Source organism: Misgurnus anguillicaudatus, chromosome 21, assembly GCF_027580225.2.
Source record: "Misgurnus anguillicaudatus chromosome 21, ASM2758022v2, whole genome shotgun sequence".
Taxonomy (NCBI): domain Eukaryota; kingdom Metazoa; phylum Chordata; class Actinopteri; order Cypriniformes; family Cobitidae; genus Misgurnus; species Misgurnus anguillicaudatus.
Window position 1 is genome coordinate 13487741 of NC_073357.2, and position 13527 is coordinate 13501267.

The window sequence follows — 13527 nt, forward strand, 5'->3', positions numbered from 1 at the left end:
TCATTGCTAAAAAAACGTTATTTTGTGTATTTGGTATAATGTTATTGGTTCACGTTGTGTATGATTCAAGAAAACACATTATTTTCCACATTATAGTCTTCCTGAAGCACAGGGATTTGAAAAGTTCTGTGTCCCTGATCGGCCAGCTAACCTGTACGTTGTGATTGCTCTGAATACCTGTGACATCAGCGGTCCATGTTGGAACAACTTGGAATTATGATAAAGTCAGTCCTATCTACATCACCAATCCCAGGAAGTAAACTTCTGCCTACAATCCGTGTGTTTGTTGTAGTCCAAGAAAGAGATTTACATTGGAGATGATAACTCGGGGCATTGTTTACTTAGTGGTACCTTTTGTATGTTATTTACGTTTTATAATACACACAGCAAAGGAATTGTAAAAACATGAATCGGACAATAGGTGTTCTTTGAATATTGTCATCCTTTTCATTTACACCTTTATTTATTGTTAATAATCACTTGTAAATGCTTATTGTTTTGCCATCGTTGCAGTTTAAGTTACATTGTTGTACTTCTTGGTTTTCAAAAATACACTGAGCCAGTATCCCAAAGGATTTCCTGTGTGATTGCTGCTTTTTCATGCACTACACGACAACATATTAGAAACCACATCTAAACTATATTTTTCTATACTTTTCTGAGTATATTTGTAATAAGATATATTTTACATGTATGTCCAAATGTTTGCCATAACTTGTTCTTCTCTTTTATGTATCAAATCTAAATGGTCATTTACTATGTAGTGCACAAAGTAACAAACCAAAACATGTGGTCTTGTCATATAACTTTTTATTAATGAAAATACAATTAATTAGCCAAGAGAAAATAACAAAATATAAAAACTATATACAAACAACATGTACAACTATATTACATGCAGGAATAAAAAGGATCTGGTTTGGAAGAGGGACAAACTAAATGAGAGGAGAAAGGAGAGCCAGTCTGGTTCCATCCCTACAAAGAGTTTTTTTTACCTATTCTACTGGTTCCAAATTAAGTACTACTTCTGTGTTTTTGTATATTAATTTATAAATTTGAAATTTAACAAATTCCCTCCTCTTAGGGCGGCACCATATCCAGGGTTGGAGCCAGACTGGACAGGAAGCGCTCCGTATCCGAGGGTGGAGGTGGCTACGGACGTGTCCAGAGTGCCTTTAGGACCTGCCGCTTCACCTCTGATAGCTGCTCTCTAGGCCTCCTCTGGCCTCTTCTTCTTGGTGCTGTATGAATTGATAGAACATTTTGTCCAATGAGAAAGCATAAATGAATTACAGGCATTCACAAGCCGTCAGTGTTGTGTGAGGCTATGAGTGCTTAACCCTAAGAGCCCTAAGGTCATTTTTACAATGTATTGTCCGTCTGGTTTTATTTTCTTAAAAAGCTTGTAAAACATCAATTTTAAATTATTTAAATATGAATCAGAGGTGCCGTTTTCAATCGCCGACGGTTGATTAGGTTTCTGAGGGTTAAAGGCGGAGTCCATGATGTTTGAAAGCCAATGTTGATATTTGAAATCACCTAAACAAACACGCCCCTACCCCAATAGAATCTGGACCTTCTGTTGATAGATCCGCCCCACACATACGCAATCCGGCATTTTATTTGATTTGATTGGCTATAAGTGTGTTTTGGTAGACGGCCCGTCTAATTTTCCAAAGCGTTTTTCAAACATCGTGGACTCCGCCTTTAAATGAAAATATAATACAATGGATCTAAAAAGTCTACACACCCCTGTTCAAATTGCTAGTTTAAACAGGGGTGTGTAGACTTTTTATATCCACTGTACATGAAAGCATGGTCATTACTGCCGGTGCACACCTGTGGGTACAGCTGCAGAAGTGGAAGGGCCGGAAGAGGATGTAGAAGGACCGGGAAGGGAAGCAGAAGCAGCAGCAGGTTCTGGCAAAGGGGACGTAGGCTCACCGCCATCAAATAACAAGTAGGCTCTATCATGACTATATCAAAAAGTTAGGCAACATTACAACAAAGACAAACTAATTTTCACTTTCAAAGAATTTTGACTTTTCAGCATAAAAAACACCAACATATTTGCCCTGTTGTGTTGCTTGAGTTGCAACACACCTGTCTCTGAGTGCCCTGCTGCTGCAGAGTACTTCCACTTTCTCCCTGACCCTGCAGCTGACCCATTCCTCTTCTCAGTTTCCTTTTTCCTCTCCTTTAAATATGTGTCCCTGAGCGTCTTCCACTTTTTTCTGCACACTTCCTCTGATTAAAACATGAACTCGTCAGCAGGAAAGTAGAGGTAAACCATGCTCAATTTGCCACCTTTTTTCTAGCGTGCAGTCTCAATGCATATATAAATATATACAGCTCAAATGGTGTAAAGTTCGTTTTCCCAACTTACCGGATTCTCCAACCTCCTCACTGACTTTCTTCCAAGCCAGATCCTTTTTATTCCTGTGTCGATAAAAATAAGACGACGTGTCATAAAGCTCCGGGTGTCCACAAACCGCAATAATGATCTTCTCCTCCATGTTTGTTCCGTCTTCTGCCTGTCTTCCTGTAAACACGTCACTACAAGAGAAAGCTCCTGATTGGTTAACGCGGCGCGGAACTCCGCCAAAGTTCAGATTTTTGAACTCGCGCGTTTCCCGCGGCAACGCTCAATTCGTGCAGAACGCGCAGAGTGTTGCGTGCCATCCGTGCCGCAGGATGCCTAATTGCATCTTTGCATTGACTTAACATGTAAATCATCCGCGCTTGCCACCTCTTCCGTGGCTGGTGTAAACGCAACATAAGACTCTGTTGTCTTATAATAAGGAAGAAGAAACAGAATTTGATTTATTAGTCTCAATAAATATATCAATATTATTACTGATATATTCACAGAATTGTTCATCTCAATCAAACCTCAACTGATTCGCCCTCCCTTTAATATGGGCAAAATTCAAGTTGAGGGAATGTGGGGCATGATCAGAAATAACTATAGCCGAATTTTCATAGGTACAAACTAATAGCAAAAGAGCTTTACCCACAAAACATAATCAATACGTGAATAAGTTTGGGTAACACAAGAAAAAAAAGAGAATTCCTTTTTCGAAGGGTTTAGATAGCGCCATGGATCGATATAACCAATCTGATCCGTAAATGCCGACACTGCCTTAGCCATACCTATTTGTTCTAAAGTTTTAGGGTTGGACCGATCATACTTTGGGTTTACGACACAATTAAAATCACCACCCAATAGGCTATAAGATAATGAGAATTCAAATTTGGAATCGAGGAAAAAATGGAAGTAAAAAAATGTAGGATTGTCCCAGTTTAGGGCATAGATATTTACAAACACAACTGAAATGTGAAAAAGATTGCCAGCAACTATAACATAACATCCCTCGAGATCTGAAATAATCTGAAAATGGGAAAAATGTACCCGTTTAGGCATTACGATAGCAGTACCTCTGGATCTGCTGTTAAAGTTAGCATGAAACACCTGCCCTATTCAGGGGATTTTGAAATCTAATGTGGTCTATTTTAAGTACATGTGTTTCCTGAAGGAAAACAATATCAGAATTCAAATTCTTGAGATGAGAAAACACTCTCTAGAACGTTTCATTGGTCCTCATAAGCATTCCAACTAACAAGATTAGCAGAACATCCTCTACCACTTAGCCCTGTGTTATGTACATCCATGGTGTAGAAAAAAAGATCAAAGAAAATCCTTGCAAACTAAAGAAGAGAAAAAGAAGAGAAAATGCAATTAAGTAATCATTCTCCTCCATATAAGTATAAACAACCTTACAACAAATAGAACACACAAAAAAATAATAAAAAATATCCTAAACTCAACATAAAAACCTTCATGAGTTGCAGGACTAACCATTCAGTGAAATCCACTCCGAAAATGAATTATACTACAACCCCAAATCAGAAAAAGTTGGGACACTGTAGAAATTGTAAAGGAATGGAATAATTTACAAATCTCATAAACTTATATTTTATTCACAATAGAATATAGATAACATTTAAAAATATCTCACTTTCAACATTTTATATGTCATGACAAATATTGGCTTATGTTTTTCTTGAACTTGGATAAACCTTTCAGCATTGATGTTGCCTTTCTAGATGTGTAAGCTGTCCATGCCACACGCACTCATGCAACCCCATACCATCAGAGATACATTTCAATAGAATAAGACAGGCTGCGTCCGAAAACTCTAAATTGCTGCCTTCTGAGGCAGCTTTCCAAGGCAGCAAGGCATCAAGGCATGTCCGAATTCAATGTTTGGTTTACTTCCTGTCTCCTGAGATACCTATGCGCGGACGTACATTAAGAATGTGATTGGTCGAGTCCGGTCGAGTTCGAAAAAATAAAATGGCGGCCAAGGACGCGACTGGACCACCAATTTAGTGTAAATAAAGGTATATTTTCACTTTTTACACCTTTCAATTGCATTTCTAGCGAGAAATTAGTACTGTAGTTTTCAAATATGTGATTAGTTATCACAAAGGCGCTCTCTGTTTAAATTTCAAACACGCTGCCTTAGAAGTGTGTCCGAAAGTCTTTCTCTGAGCTACCTTCATGCCTCCGAAGTCATTTCCTCATGAGGCAGCGAGGCAACGAGTCACTGCCTTGAGTTCGGACGCAGCAACAGTGTTATTCAACCCTGGTTCTGGAGGGACCCCCTTCCAGAATGTTTTAGATGTCTCCTTAATCAACACACCTGTTTTAACTTATCATCTTGTTAGGGAGACATTCTGGAAGGAGGCTGATGAGTTGGTTCAGGTGTTTTAAATAAGGAGACATCTAAAACTTTCTGGAAGGGAGTCCTCCAGGACCAGGGTTGAAGAACACTGGAATAAGACATTCAAGAAAAAATGTCTAATTCTATTGGCAGATTTTTTTGTTTTAAGCACAAATTCACTACTTAAATTTTATGTTTTGTCTAAAAACTAGAGTTATTTTCTTAGGTCATTTGCTCACCAATAAAATACATTGATTTAACAATTGTCAGGTATTTCTTCTGAAAACAAGTAAAAAATACTAGGTAAGAAGGTCATTTTTTGCAGTGAATCAATCACATAGAAATGAATGCACTTGCAATATGAAGTGAACGCGGGTCCGGATCAAGTTCCCTTTGAAAACCCCTGTTATAGATGGTAGCAACACCACTCCCTTTACTCTTTAAACGAGGTTCGTGCTTATAATATTATTTTTGTGAGGTGGATTTGTTTAAACTAATGTAATCGTCCATTTTAAGCCAGACTCTAATATCTGAAAATTTTTTACTTTTATAACTTCAAATAAGGAGGAGTTGTATTTTGGTGCTTTGCTGATGCAGAACTGTAATTGGTTGTTGATGTCAGAAGGAGCCCACAGAATGTGCCACACCTTTCATCACTGTGAAGAATTCATTTACATAGCATATAGTACAGTTTAACTTTGTCTTTAGAATTTCATCTATTTCAATTTTTCACTTACCAAACCACTTCCAAAAGACCATTGGCATTGTCCTGAATGTAAAAAAAATTGTAGCATGACAACAAAATGTTACCATATCATTTAATCATATGTTAATAACTGTGATTACTTGAACAGTTTCATAATACAGAGATTTAAATCAGAATGCTAGTGGCTATAAACGAGTATGAATTCATTAGGTGATGCGTTTATTATGGAGGACCAAAAATGACTTAAGTGTATATAAATAAATTCATTAATAAATACATAAATAAATAAATATATATTGTTTTTGGACAATTTCATTAATTTCTACATTTATTTATGTAGTTCTACATTTATTTATGTAGTTCTACATTTATTTATTTTTACATTTTTTTATGCATTTCTACATTTCTACATTTATTTATTGCTGTATTTATGTGTCCGTATGTTAATAAGGTAGGCGGCCCCAACCTCTCTCAATGCAGGATTGGTCAACTAGGCAAACCAATCAGAACAACCCTTAGAAACCAGTCAATACGGTATTGGTCAACTAGGTAAACCAATCAGAACAACCCTTAGAAACCAGTCAGAAGAACCACTGGTGATGTTAAACATGGCGGGTTTTTTAAGTAACATTGCTAATGGACTTCGTTTAATAGCAAATGATCTAGGTCATGCAAGAAGCGACGACCTTCTCGTTCGTTTGGAACGTTTAGAAGACGATTTAGTTCAGCTCAGTGCTGATATGGATGTAGACCTTGATCCAGCTGTGTTTGCTGGTCTGCAAGACGCAGCATACCAGCTTCACGTACGCTCAGAAACGGAGGCGAACATGGGACGTCCATCATACTGTTTACCTTCCCATGTAATCAAGGCACACCTGCTTTTGGGCCACACCGCTGGAGATATCGCAAATTTATTCGGAGTGTGTGAGAGAACAATTCGTCGGAGGATGACACAGTATGGGATAAGGTAATTAATAAACATTTCTTCAGCTGTACGTTTTAATGACCGATTTCATTATGTCTGTGTTGTGAACGTAAACCCATATGTTGTGAATTATTGTAACTTTTCATAAGCGTTTTACAAGCTTTTTAAGAAAATAAAACCAGACGGACAATACACTGTAAAAATGACCTTAGGGCTCTTAGGGTTAATATAATGGTTACACTTTATAATAAGGGTCCATGAATCATAATGAACTTATTTTTACTTCAGCTTAAGCTAATGCTGAGTAATGCATGTACTAATTATAAAGTAATAGAGTCATCATTAAGTACAACACAACATGTTTTTTAGTTGTTAGTTAATGTATTAATAAACAATGAATTTATGTGTTGAGTCATGTTATAGTTAATGATGACTCCTTATTAGTTTATGACTAGAACATGCTCAGCATTACTTCATATTTGAGTAAGAATTAATTTACATCAGTTCATGGTTCATGGACCCTTATGATAAAATGTTACCAATATAATTACAGCATTGTGATGATTTATTTTTCAAATAATAAAGCCTGATCGAGCCTAGGGGTTTGAATAGTGATAATAAATTGTGTTATAGTAACACTTTTAGATACTATAGTCTTATAGTTTTTTTTAGAAAATAAGTTCTTAATACTGCTGACAAGAGATGTTTGGGTGCTCAAAGTTCATTAAAACAATTATTTCATATGCTGAAGTGATTTTCTTTTTCATTTATTATTAGTAAGAATATGTATAACTTAATGTTTTAACTGATTAAAAAAGCTGAATAATAGTTCAAAACATACTGATTAGTCGTCAAAATAATCGCTGATCAGTTGATGGTCTAATAATCGATACTCGATTATCAAAATATTTGTTTGTTGCAGCCCTATTTAAAAATTATGATTGTAGACTTGGAATTAAGCCTTTTCCCCGTTATTATTTGATTCACGGGTCCGGACACCAATTGTCTTGCCAAGAAAAATCTTTATTATATATATGTCAGGAGAGAAACCAGTGAAGATGTTCTATTTATGACAGCCTATGCATTTCTTTTCCTTTCACCCAGTCATCCCTCAGTTTCTCTGGGGTGGTACAGTAAGGTTTGAGCTTTTATACATCACAGAAAGACTTCCTTGTAAGGTAGAAAAACATGTTGCTTAAGCATCTCAAATATAGAACATATATGTCATGCTAACACATGGCACAGTCCACTCCTATATTAAGAAACTACCCTTAGTGTATACTTCTGTGGTGCTTTGCAAACTGTACACATCTGACATGTCATTATCAATGGAACATGTTACCCTCTTTCAATTCCCTGTGCCTGACATGTGATACATGCTATCTATAGTCTCCTCATGCATTCAAACACATGCATTTAACACTCCATAAGATAACACAACTGATTATGAATATAAAGAATAATAATACAGATACCTAATATATAATAATGAAATCATATTAAAATAATACATTTTAATAAAATAATAAATTTTAAGTCTTCATCTCCCTCCACTGGAACTACGGCTATCAGTTCCACACCATTACTCCCAGGTGGCCAACCTATTGAAGTGATAGTGAGGAGAAGAAATTGCAGACCAAGAGATAGTCAGAAAGGACAGAAGAATGGGAAATGAAAGGAAAGAAAAACAAAACAAATAACAAAGAACCCCAACCCATGGTATGTCCCCGTATACTATGTGTCAATTAACGACTACACTGAAAAAAATTATTCATTGAGTTTAATCAATTTTTTTAAGGTAAGTGGTTGCAATTAATTAATTTAAGCTACATTTAAACAAAAAGGTTAGTAAAGTAAAATAAAATATGAAACGTTTGTTTAAATGTAGCTTAAATAAATTGATTGCAACCACTTACCTTAATTTTTTTTTATTAAATTCAATGAATAATTTTTTTCAGTGTATGTGTAAGCATTTAAAATGAACCCCAATCATCTAAGAAAAGAAAAACTAATAAATCTACACCGGTGCCTTCACTCATTAAATACTTAACTCTTAAGTATTTAAATACCCCAAGTTCCCGGCCAAAACAACAAACAAAATAAATGATGTTAAAGGTTCCTATCCCTTAGGGTTGAAAATCAGTAAGCGAGTGTGCATTGTTATGTGGTTGTGTAGTATGTGTAAAATCTCCTATTTCACTCTGTATGTCCCATTCATAGTTCTATCCTTTTGATTAGTTATAATCAAATTGACAGGTTTGGTACTTTTCCTTCTAGTAACACATATTATGAGTTGTATTACTAACATTAACACAAAAACTCCCACCAAAATCAAAACTATACAATCCGACCAAGATAAATTCCCTAAAATTTGTGTTAATTTCCTTTCAGACAGTAATTTAGCTACCCCATTTGCTACGACTACATGACCCATTGCTTGAATTCCCTCCTCTTGAGCTGCTTTAACACTTTTTTTAACTCTTCTAACCATCTCAAAGAGTTCATAATTCCTTTCCTCTACTAAATCATTATTCCACCATTGCGGCTCTAACTGCAACAATTGCACATGTGGAACATGAATTCCACCCAAGTGAAGAGGATAGAGAATCTCAAGGCAAAATGGATCAGGAGGAATTGGACACAACTTCCCTCCATATATCATATTTTCACTTATTCCATTATGTAATATACACCATTGTGCTTCTGACATCTGCCATGCACCTGTGGCTTGATCTAAAGGAACTACTTCCCAGACTGCAGAACCATTAAGAGATAGACTAAACATTGTAGAGCATGAGCAAATTACCCACTCGTGTTCCTTAACACAACAGTCTGTGGTAGAAATCATTGGTGTTTTACCTTCAGCCCAATATACATTCCTTCCTAATCTAATTACTGAATTTCCTTGTTTGACACCCATTGATTGGAATCGCTTAACTGTCATATTGCTTTTCCCATATTGAGGCCATACCATAATCAAAGGTAATATTCCAGAACCTGACAACGAATCTTCATTTATGGCGATTTTAACTAATGGAATATGTTTAGCAGAAGTCAAATTAAGTTGATTACCAAAAACCACAAATAAGGATTCTGCTATTCGCTCAGGAACTTGACCCATTCGAATAACCTGAATATCTTCTACCATTTGATCTTTTAAATTCTGAGCTAAAAATAAACACGCCGCACGATGCATCTCAAAATTAGATGATTTTGTTAATGCATCTGCCAATTCCTTTGCAGCATTATTAAGATGCTGACCCGCTGCTATAATAAAGAACCCTGAATAGCCTCAGTGAGTCCATTCCCAGCCATTGTTCCCACCCACTGAGTATATTCGCTTAGTTGATTCATTTGAACACTATTACAAATTGAATTGACAGAACCAAATACCCCCGCTATGTCTCCCCATATACTTCGAGATTTACTATTTTTACTACTCAGAGGACTTCTAGAGGTATAATATGTGACTTCTTTTTCCAACCAACTTGTTATCTGTGTAAAATTACCACAATAAGACTGATCAAAAACAGTAATAAGGGATTTCAAGTTATAATTAAGACGTTGTTGAACCATGTGGGCTTCATTTATCAAAGTTTTGGTTTCTTTTGTTAACAAAATACCATGAGCTGGTGCCATAGTTGTATTTGGGCATGTTTTAGCTTTGTTTGTCTTTTCTGCAGAGAGATAAAGACACTGTCCAATTTCCCCAATTTCAAGTTCAGTCTCACAATATTCATTCTCATCTTCTGAATCCCATACTCGTACATAATTTCCCTTGAATCTTTTTGTCCCTGAGGAAGTATCCCACAGAAACCCTTCACATGGCAACACTATAGGATCCTTGGGCCAAGGAGTCCCATATTGTAGGCATGTGAGTACGATTCAAAACTAAATTAATTTCTACATTAGAAGACGTTATAACAGGGTTTCCGCGGGGTTGTAAAAGGTAGTAAAAGGTAGTAAATTAAATTATGCCAAATTAAGGCCAGTAAAAAGTAGTAAAAAGTAGTAAGCGTCATCTGACGAGGTAGTACATTTTCGATTGCCTTTTGTAATGTTATGATGCCTGGAAATTAGTTCAAATCACCTGCATATCTGGGCAAATAATCAAAGATCTTTCGTCTCTGGGATGTGATCAAAGCCTGGAGTGGAGCCAAATCACGTTCCTCTCTCCGCTGTAAGCGTTCTGTAATCACTACGGACCGGATCCACTTCGGGTTTTTTGACTGTATCCCGTTAAGCTGAGGTAAAACTTTTTCAGCTAGCATGGACAAACTTATAATGCAGGAAGGCTCCGATGTTTTGAAGATCGATAAAGGTGTAAAAGACGATTGACTTGGCTTAGCGAAATAATGAAGATTGGCAAGCCTTTCAGTTCGTGGGATAAGACAACCAAACAGGTAATTGCGTGTCTTTGCACAGTATGACTAACGTAAGGGGTCCTGTATTTTGGGGGTAAATGATTTCTCACGTTACTGATCATCCGCGGCACGCTTTTTAATGCTATGCTGATATAGCCAGTGGCTGGTACACCGGGTTTGTTTAACTCGTGGGTAAACTTCATGTGGATCCACAAGAACCAAGAGGCAGATGACATCCAAATCCTGTTAGAGCGATTGACGAGGAATCATAAGAGGAGACTGCTTCCGAAATGCTCTCGCGGGACTTTGATGTCATCCACCTGTCGGTTCTTGCAGTTGCATTTGCTGTGGTCACAAAAACGTAACATTTGTACATATATTTAAGCACAGCAGTTTAAAAACAGGTGATTTTAAGACATTCAAACACAAACAACAGTGCGTCCGCTGTTTCTGTGTCAGAGAAGCACGCAAGCCGCGCATTCGATTCTCATTGAGCATGTGTTGTACGTATTTTTGCCGCTTTATTGGCCTTAAATAACACATATGTGTCAAAAATCCCGTCTTTGCAAATATCCTTATATAAACACGACCATTTAGGTCTTAGGAGAAAGTAAACAGCAGAAACATTGCGCACAAACTAGCACATCAGCGCTGCCTCTATTGTAACATAATAATTTGTTGATAAAGGTACAGTCATTCAATTTACAACTGTCACTATGGTTACAGACATCCTGTGCGAATTCTACACGAGTTTGACTCGAGGTACTCGTTCAGGGTTTATATTCATACATAACGTTACTGTATTAGAGCTGTGACTGTAAGCTGTTGTGTGAACAGAACAGACCCTGGATTATTTGTTTATGTGTACTGAATAACATGATATGAATAAGTTGTATTTGTTCACATTAGTAAATGCATTATATAACATGAACAAACAATGAAAAATATAGAGTATATAATCATTAATTAATTCTTGTTTATGTCATTACAGTAATTGACGGTGGTTCATGGTGCATTCACTAATGTTAACAGTTTCAACTTTGATTAAAAAATTATTAGTAAATGCTAAAATAAATACATTTACAAATAATAAATAATTAATAAAAGATTCATTAAAGGTGGTGATATTCATGTTTTCTTTTTATACAGTATAGTGAGTTATTTAGCTGTTTCGCCTTAATCTGAAATGCCCTGCAAACTACAGCTACCTATATGCCACATGAGACTTCAATATGGAATTTATTAAAATCTCCCCTTAAAATGCTATTGGTCTCGCCTACATAGTGTTAGGTAAAGGAATATGACTTGGCCTGAAAAATATTTCAGTCCGAAGAATTTTTTCACTTTAATTCTTTTTTTGTATGTTATATATATGTCAAAATCTGTGTAAATAATAGAAAGGTCGCTGATTAACACTTGCAATTCAGTGTCGTGATGGTTTTAAAAAATATTCTGAAGGTAGTAAAAAAGGTAGTAAAAAGTAGTAAATTTAACTTAAGGATTTCTGTATAAACCCTGTATAAGGTCTAACCCAACAACCTCACATTGTTCTTTTGAACAAATTTCACGTCTTTGAGCACTACCAGTATACCCCCCGTCTTTCACAGGCCAAATTACTGTCCTCCAAAGATGTCCTTACGATATTTAGCAAGGTCTTTATCATTAAGTGGAAATAAAGGGTAGAGTAAAATGTGTGCCAGATTTCAGAGTTGCATTCCGAGTGATTCCTTGAACTCTAGCGGTCCATAAAGCGTGGCTTCCTTGATAAATGCCAAGTAAAATTAAAAATAAGCATACCATCGTTGTTGGATATCGAGAATAACTTGCAACCATCTCTAATCAATGTCAATGGAATTGATTCCTGAAATGGAAACAGAGAAATAATTAAACATCAATTCTTTGTTCCCATTCTTTAAAGCTAATGGACGAACATTGCTCAATCTCAGGCCATAAGACATTATCATCATTTTGTTCATTCACTAAGCAAGGTTTAACTTGTGATCCAGTCCTTTTTTTTAAACTTAGTTTGCTTCTTTTTTTCTTTTTCTTTTTTTTCAAATACCAAACAGATAATACTCTGCTGTTACAGCCACTTGCCATCTTGCAAATTATTTTTCCCTCAGGCTATGTCCACACGAAGCCGGTGCATTCCCTATCCGATCATTTTTTTTCCATGCTCTAAAAAAATAATCCGTAAACATGAAACCGACTGAAAGCGGTGTAGTATATATGCCGGACCAGTATGGGGCGCTGTACTTCTGCCACAGATATACACTATACACGGAGAAGAAGACTTTGAGCATGTGCATAACCAACGTATGGTGTTGTCCATTATCGCTTGTTGGTCACCACAATTGCCTAGAAGCAATAGATTATGCTGTAATAAAGCTAGTAGGCTTTAGTAGCTTCTGTAGCACGAACACAATCACGTAGTCCGCCGTTATTGTTGTTGCTGTTACGTGTGACGCTTCCGACACGTGATGTGATGACGTTTTCGCTTCACAAAATATACGGATTGGCTGTACAGACGAAACCGCAAGGGTGTCGGTTTCAGATTTATCCACTTTAGGACCCGGTTTCAAAAAAAAGCGGATTCAGTCTCCCAAAACGGCGGATCTGTGTGGATGAAACGCCAATAGGATAACAAATTTATGCGTATACAGTGATACGCGTCTCTGTGTGGACAGCCCCTCAGTCTCTTGTATGTTCAAAACAGCAGGACTATTTATGTGTGTGCGTGTGTGTGTGTGAATTCCAAGGGAGGCCCTCTGCTTCTCTCTGCTTCTCTTCCCTCTAACCTGCTCT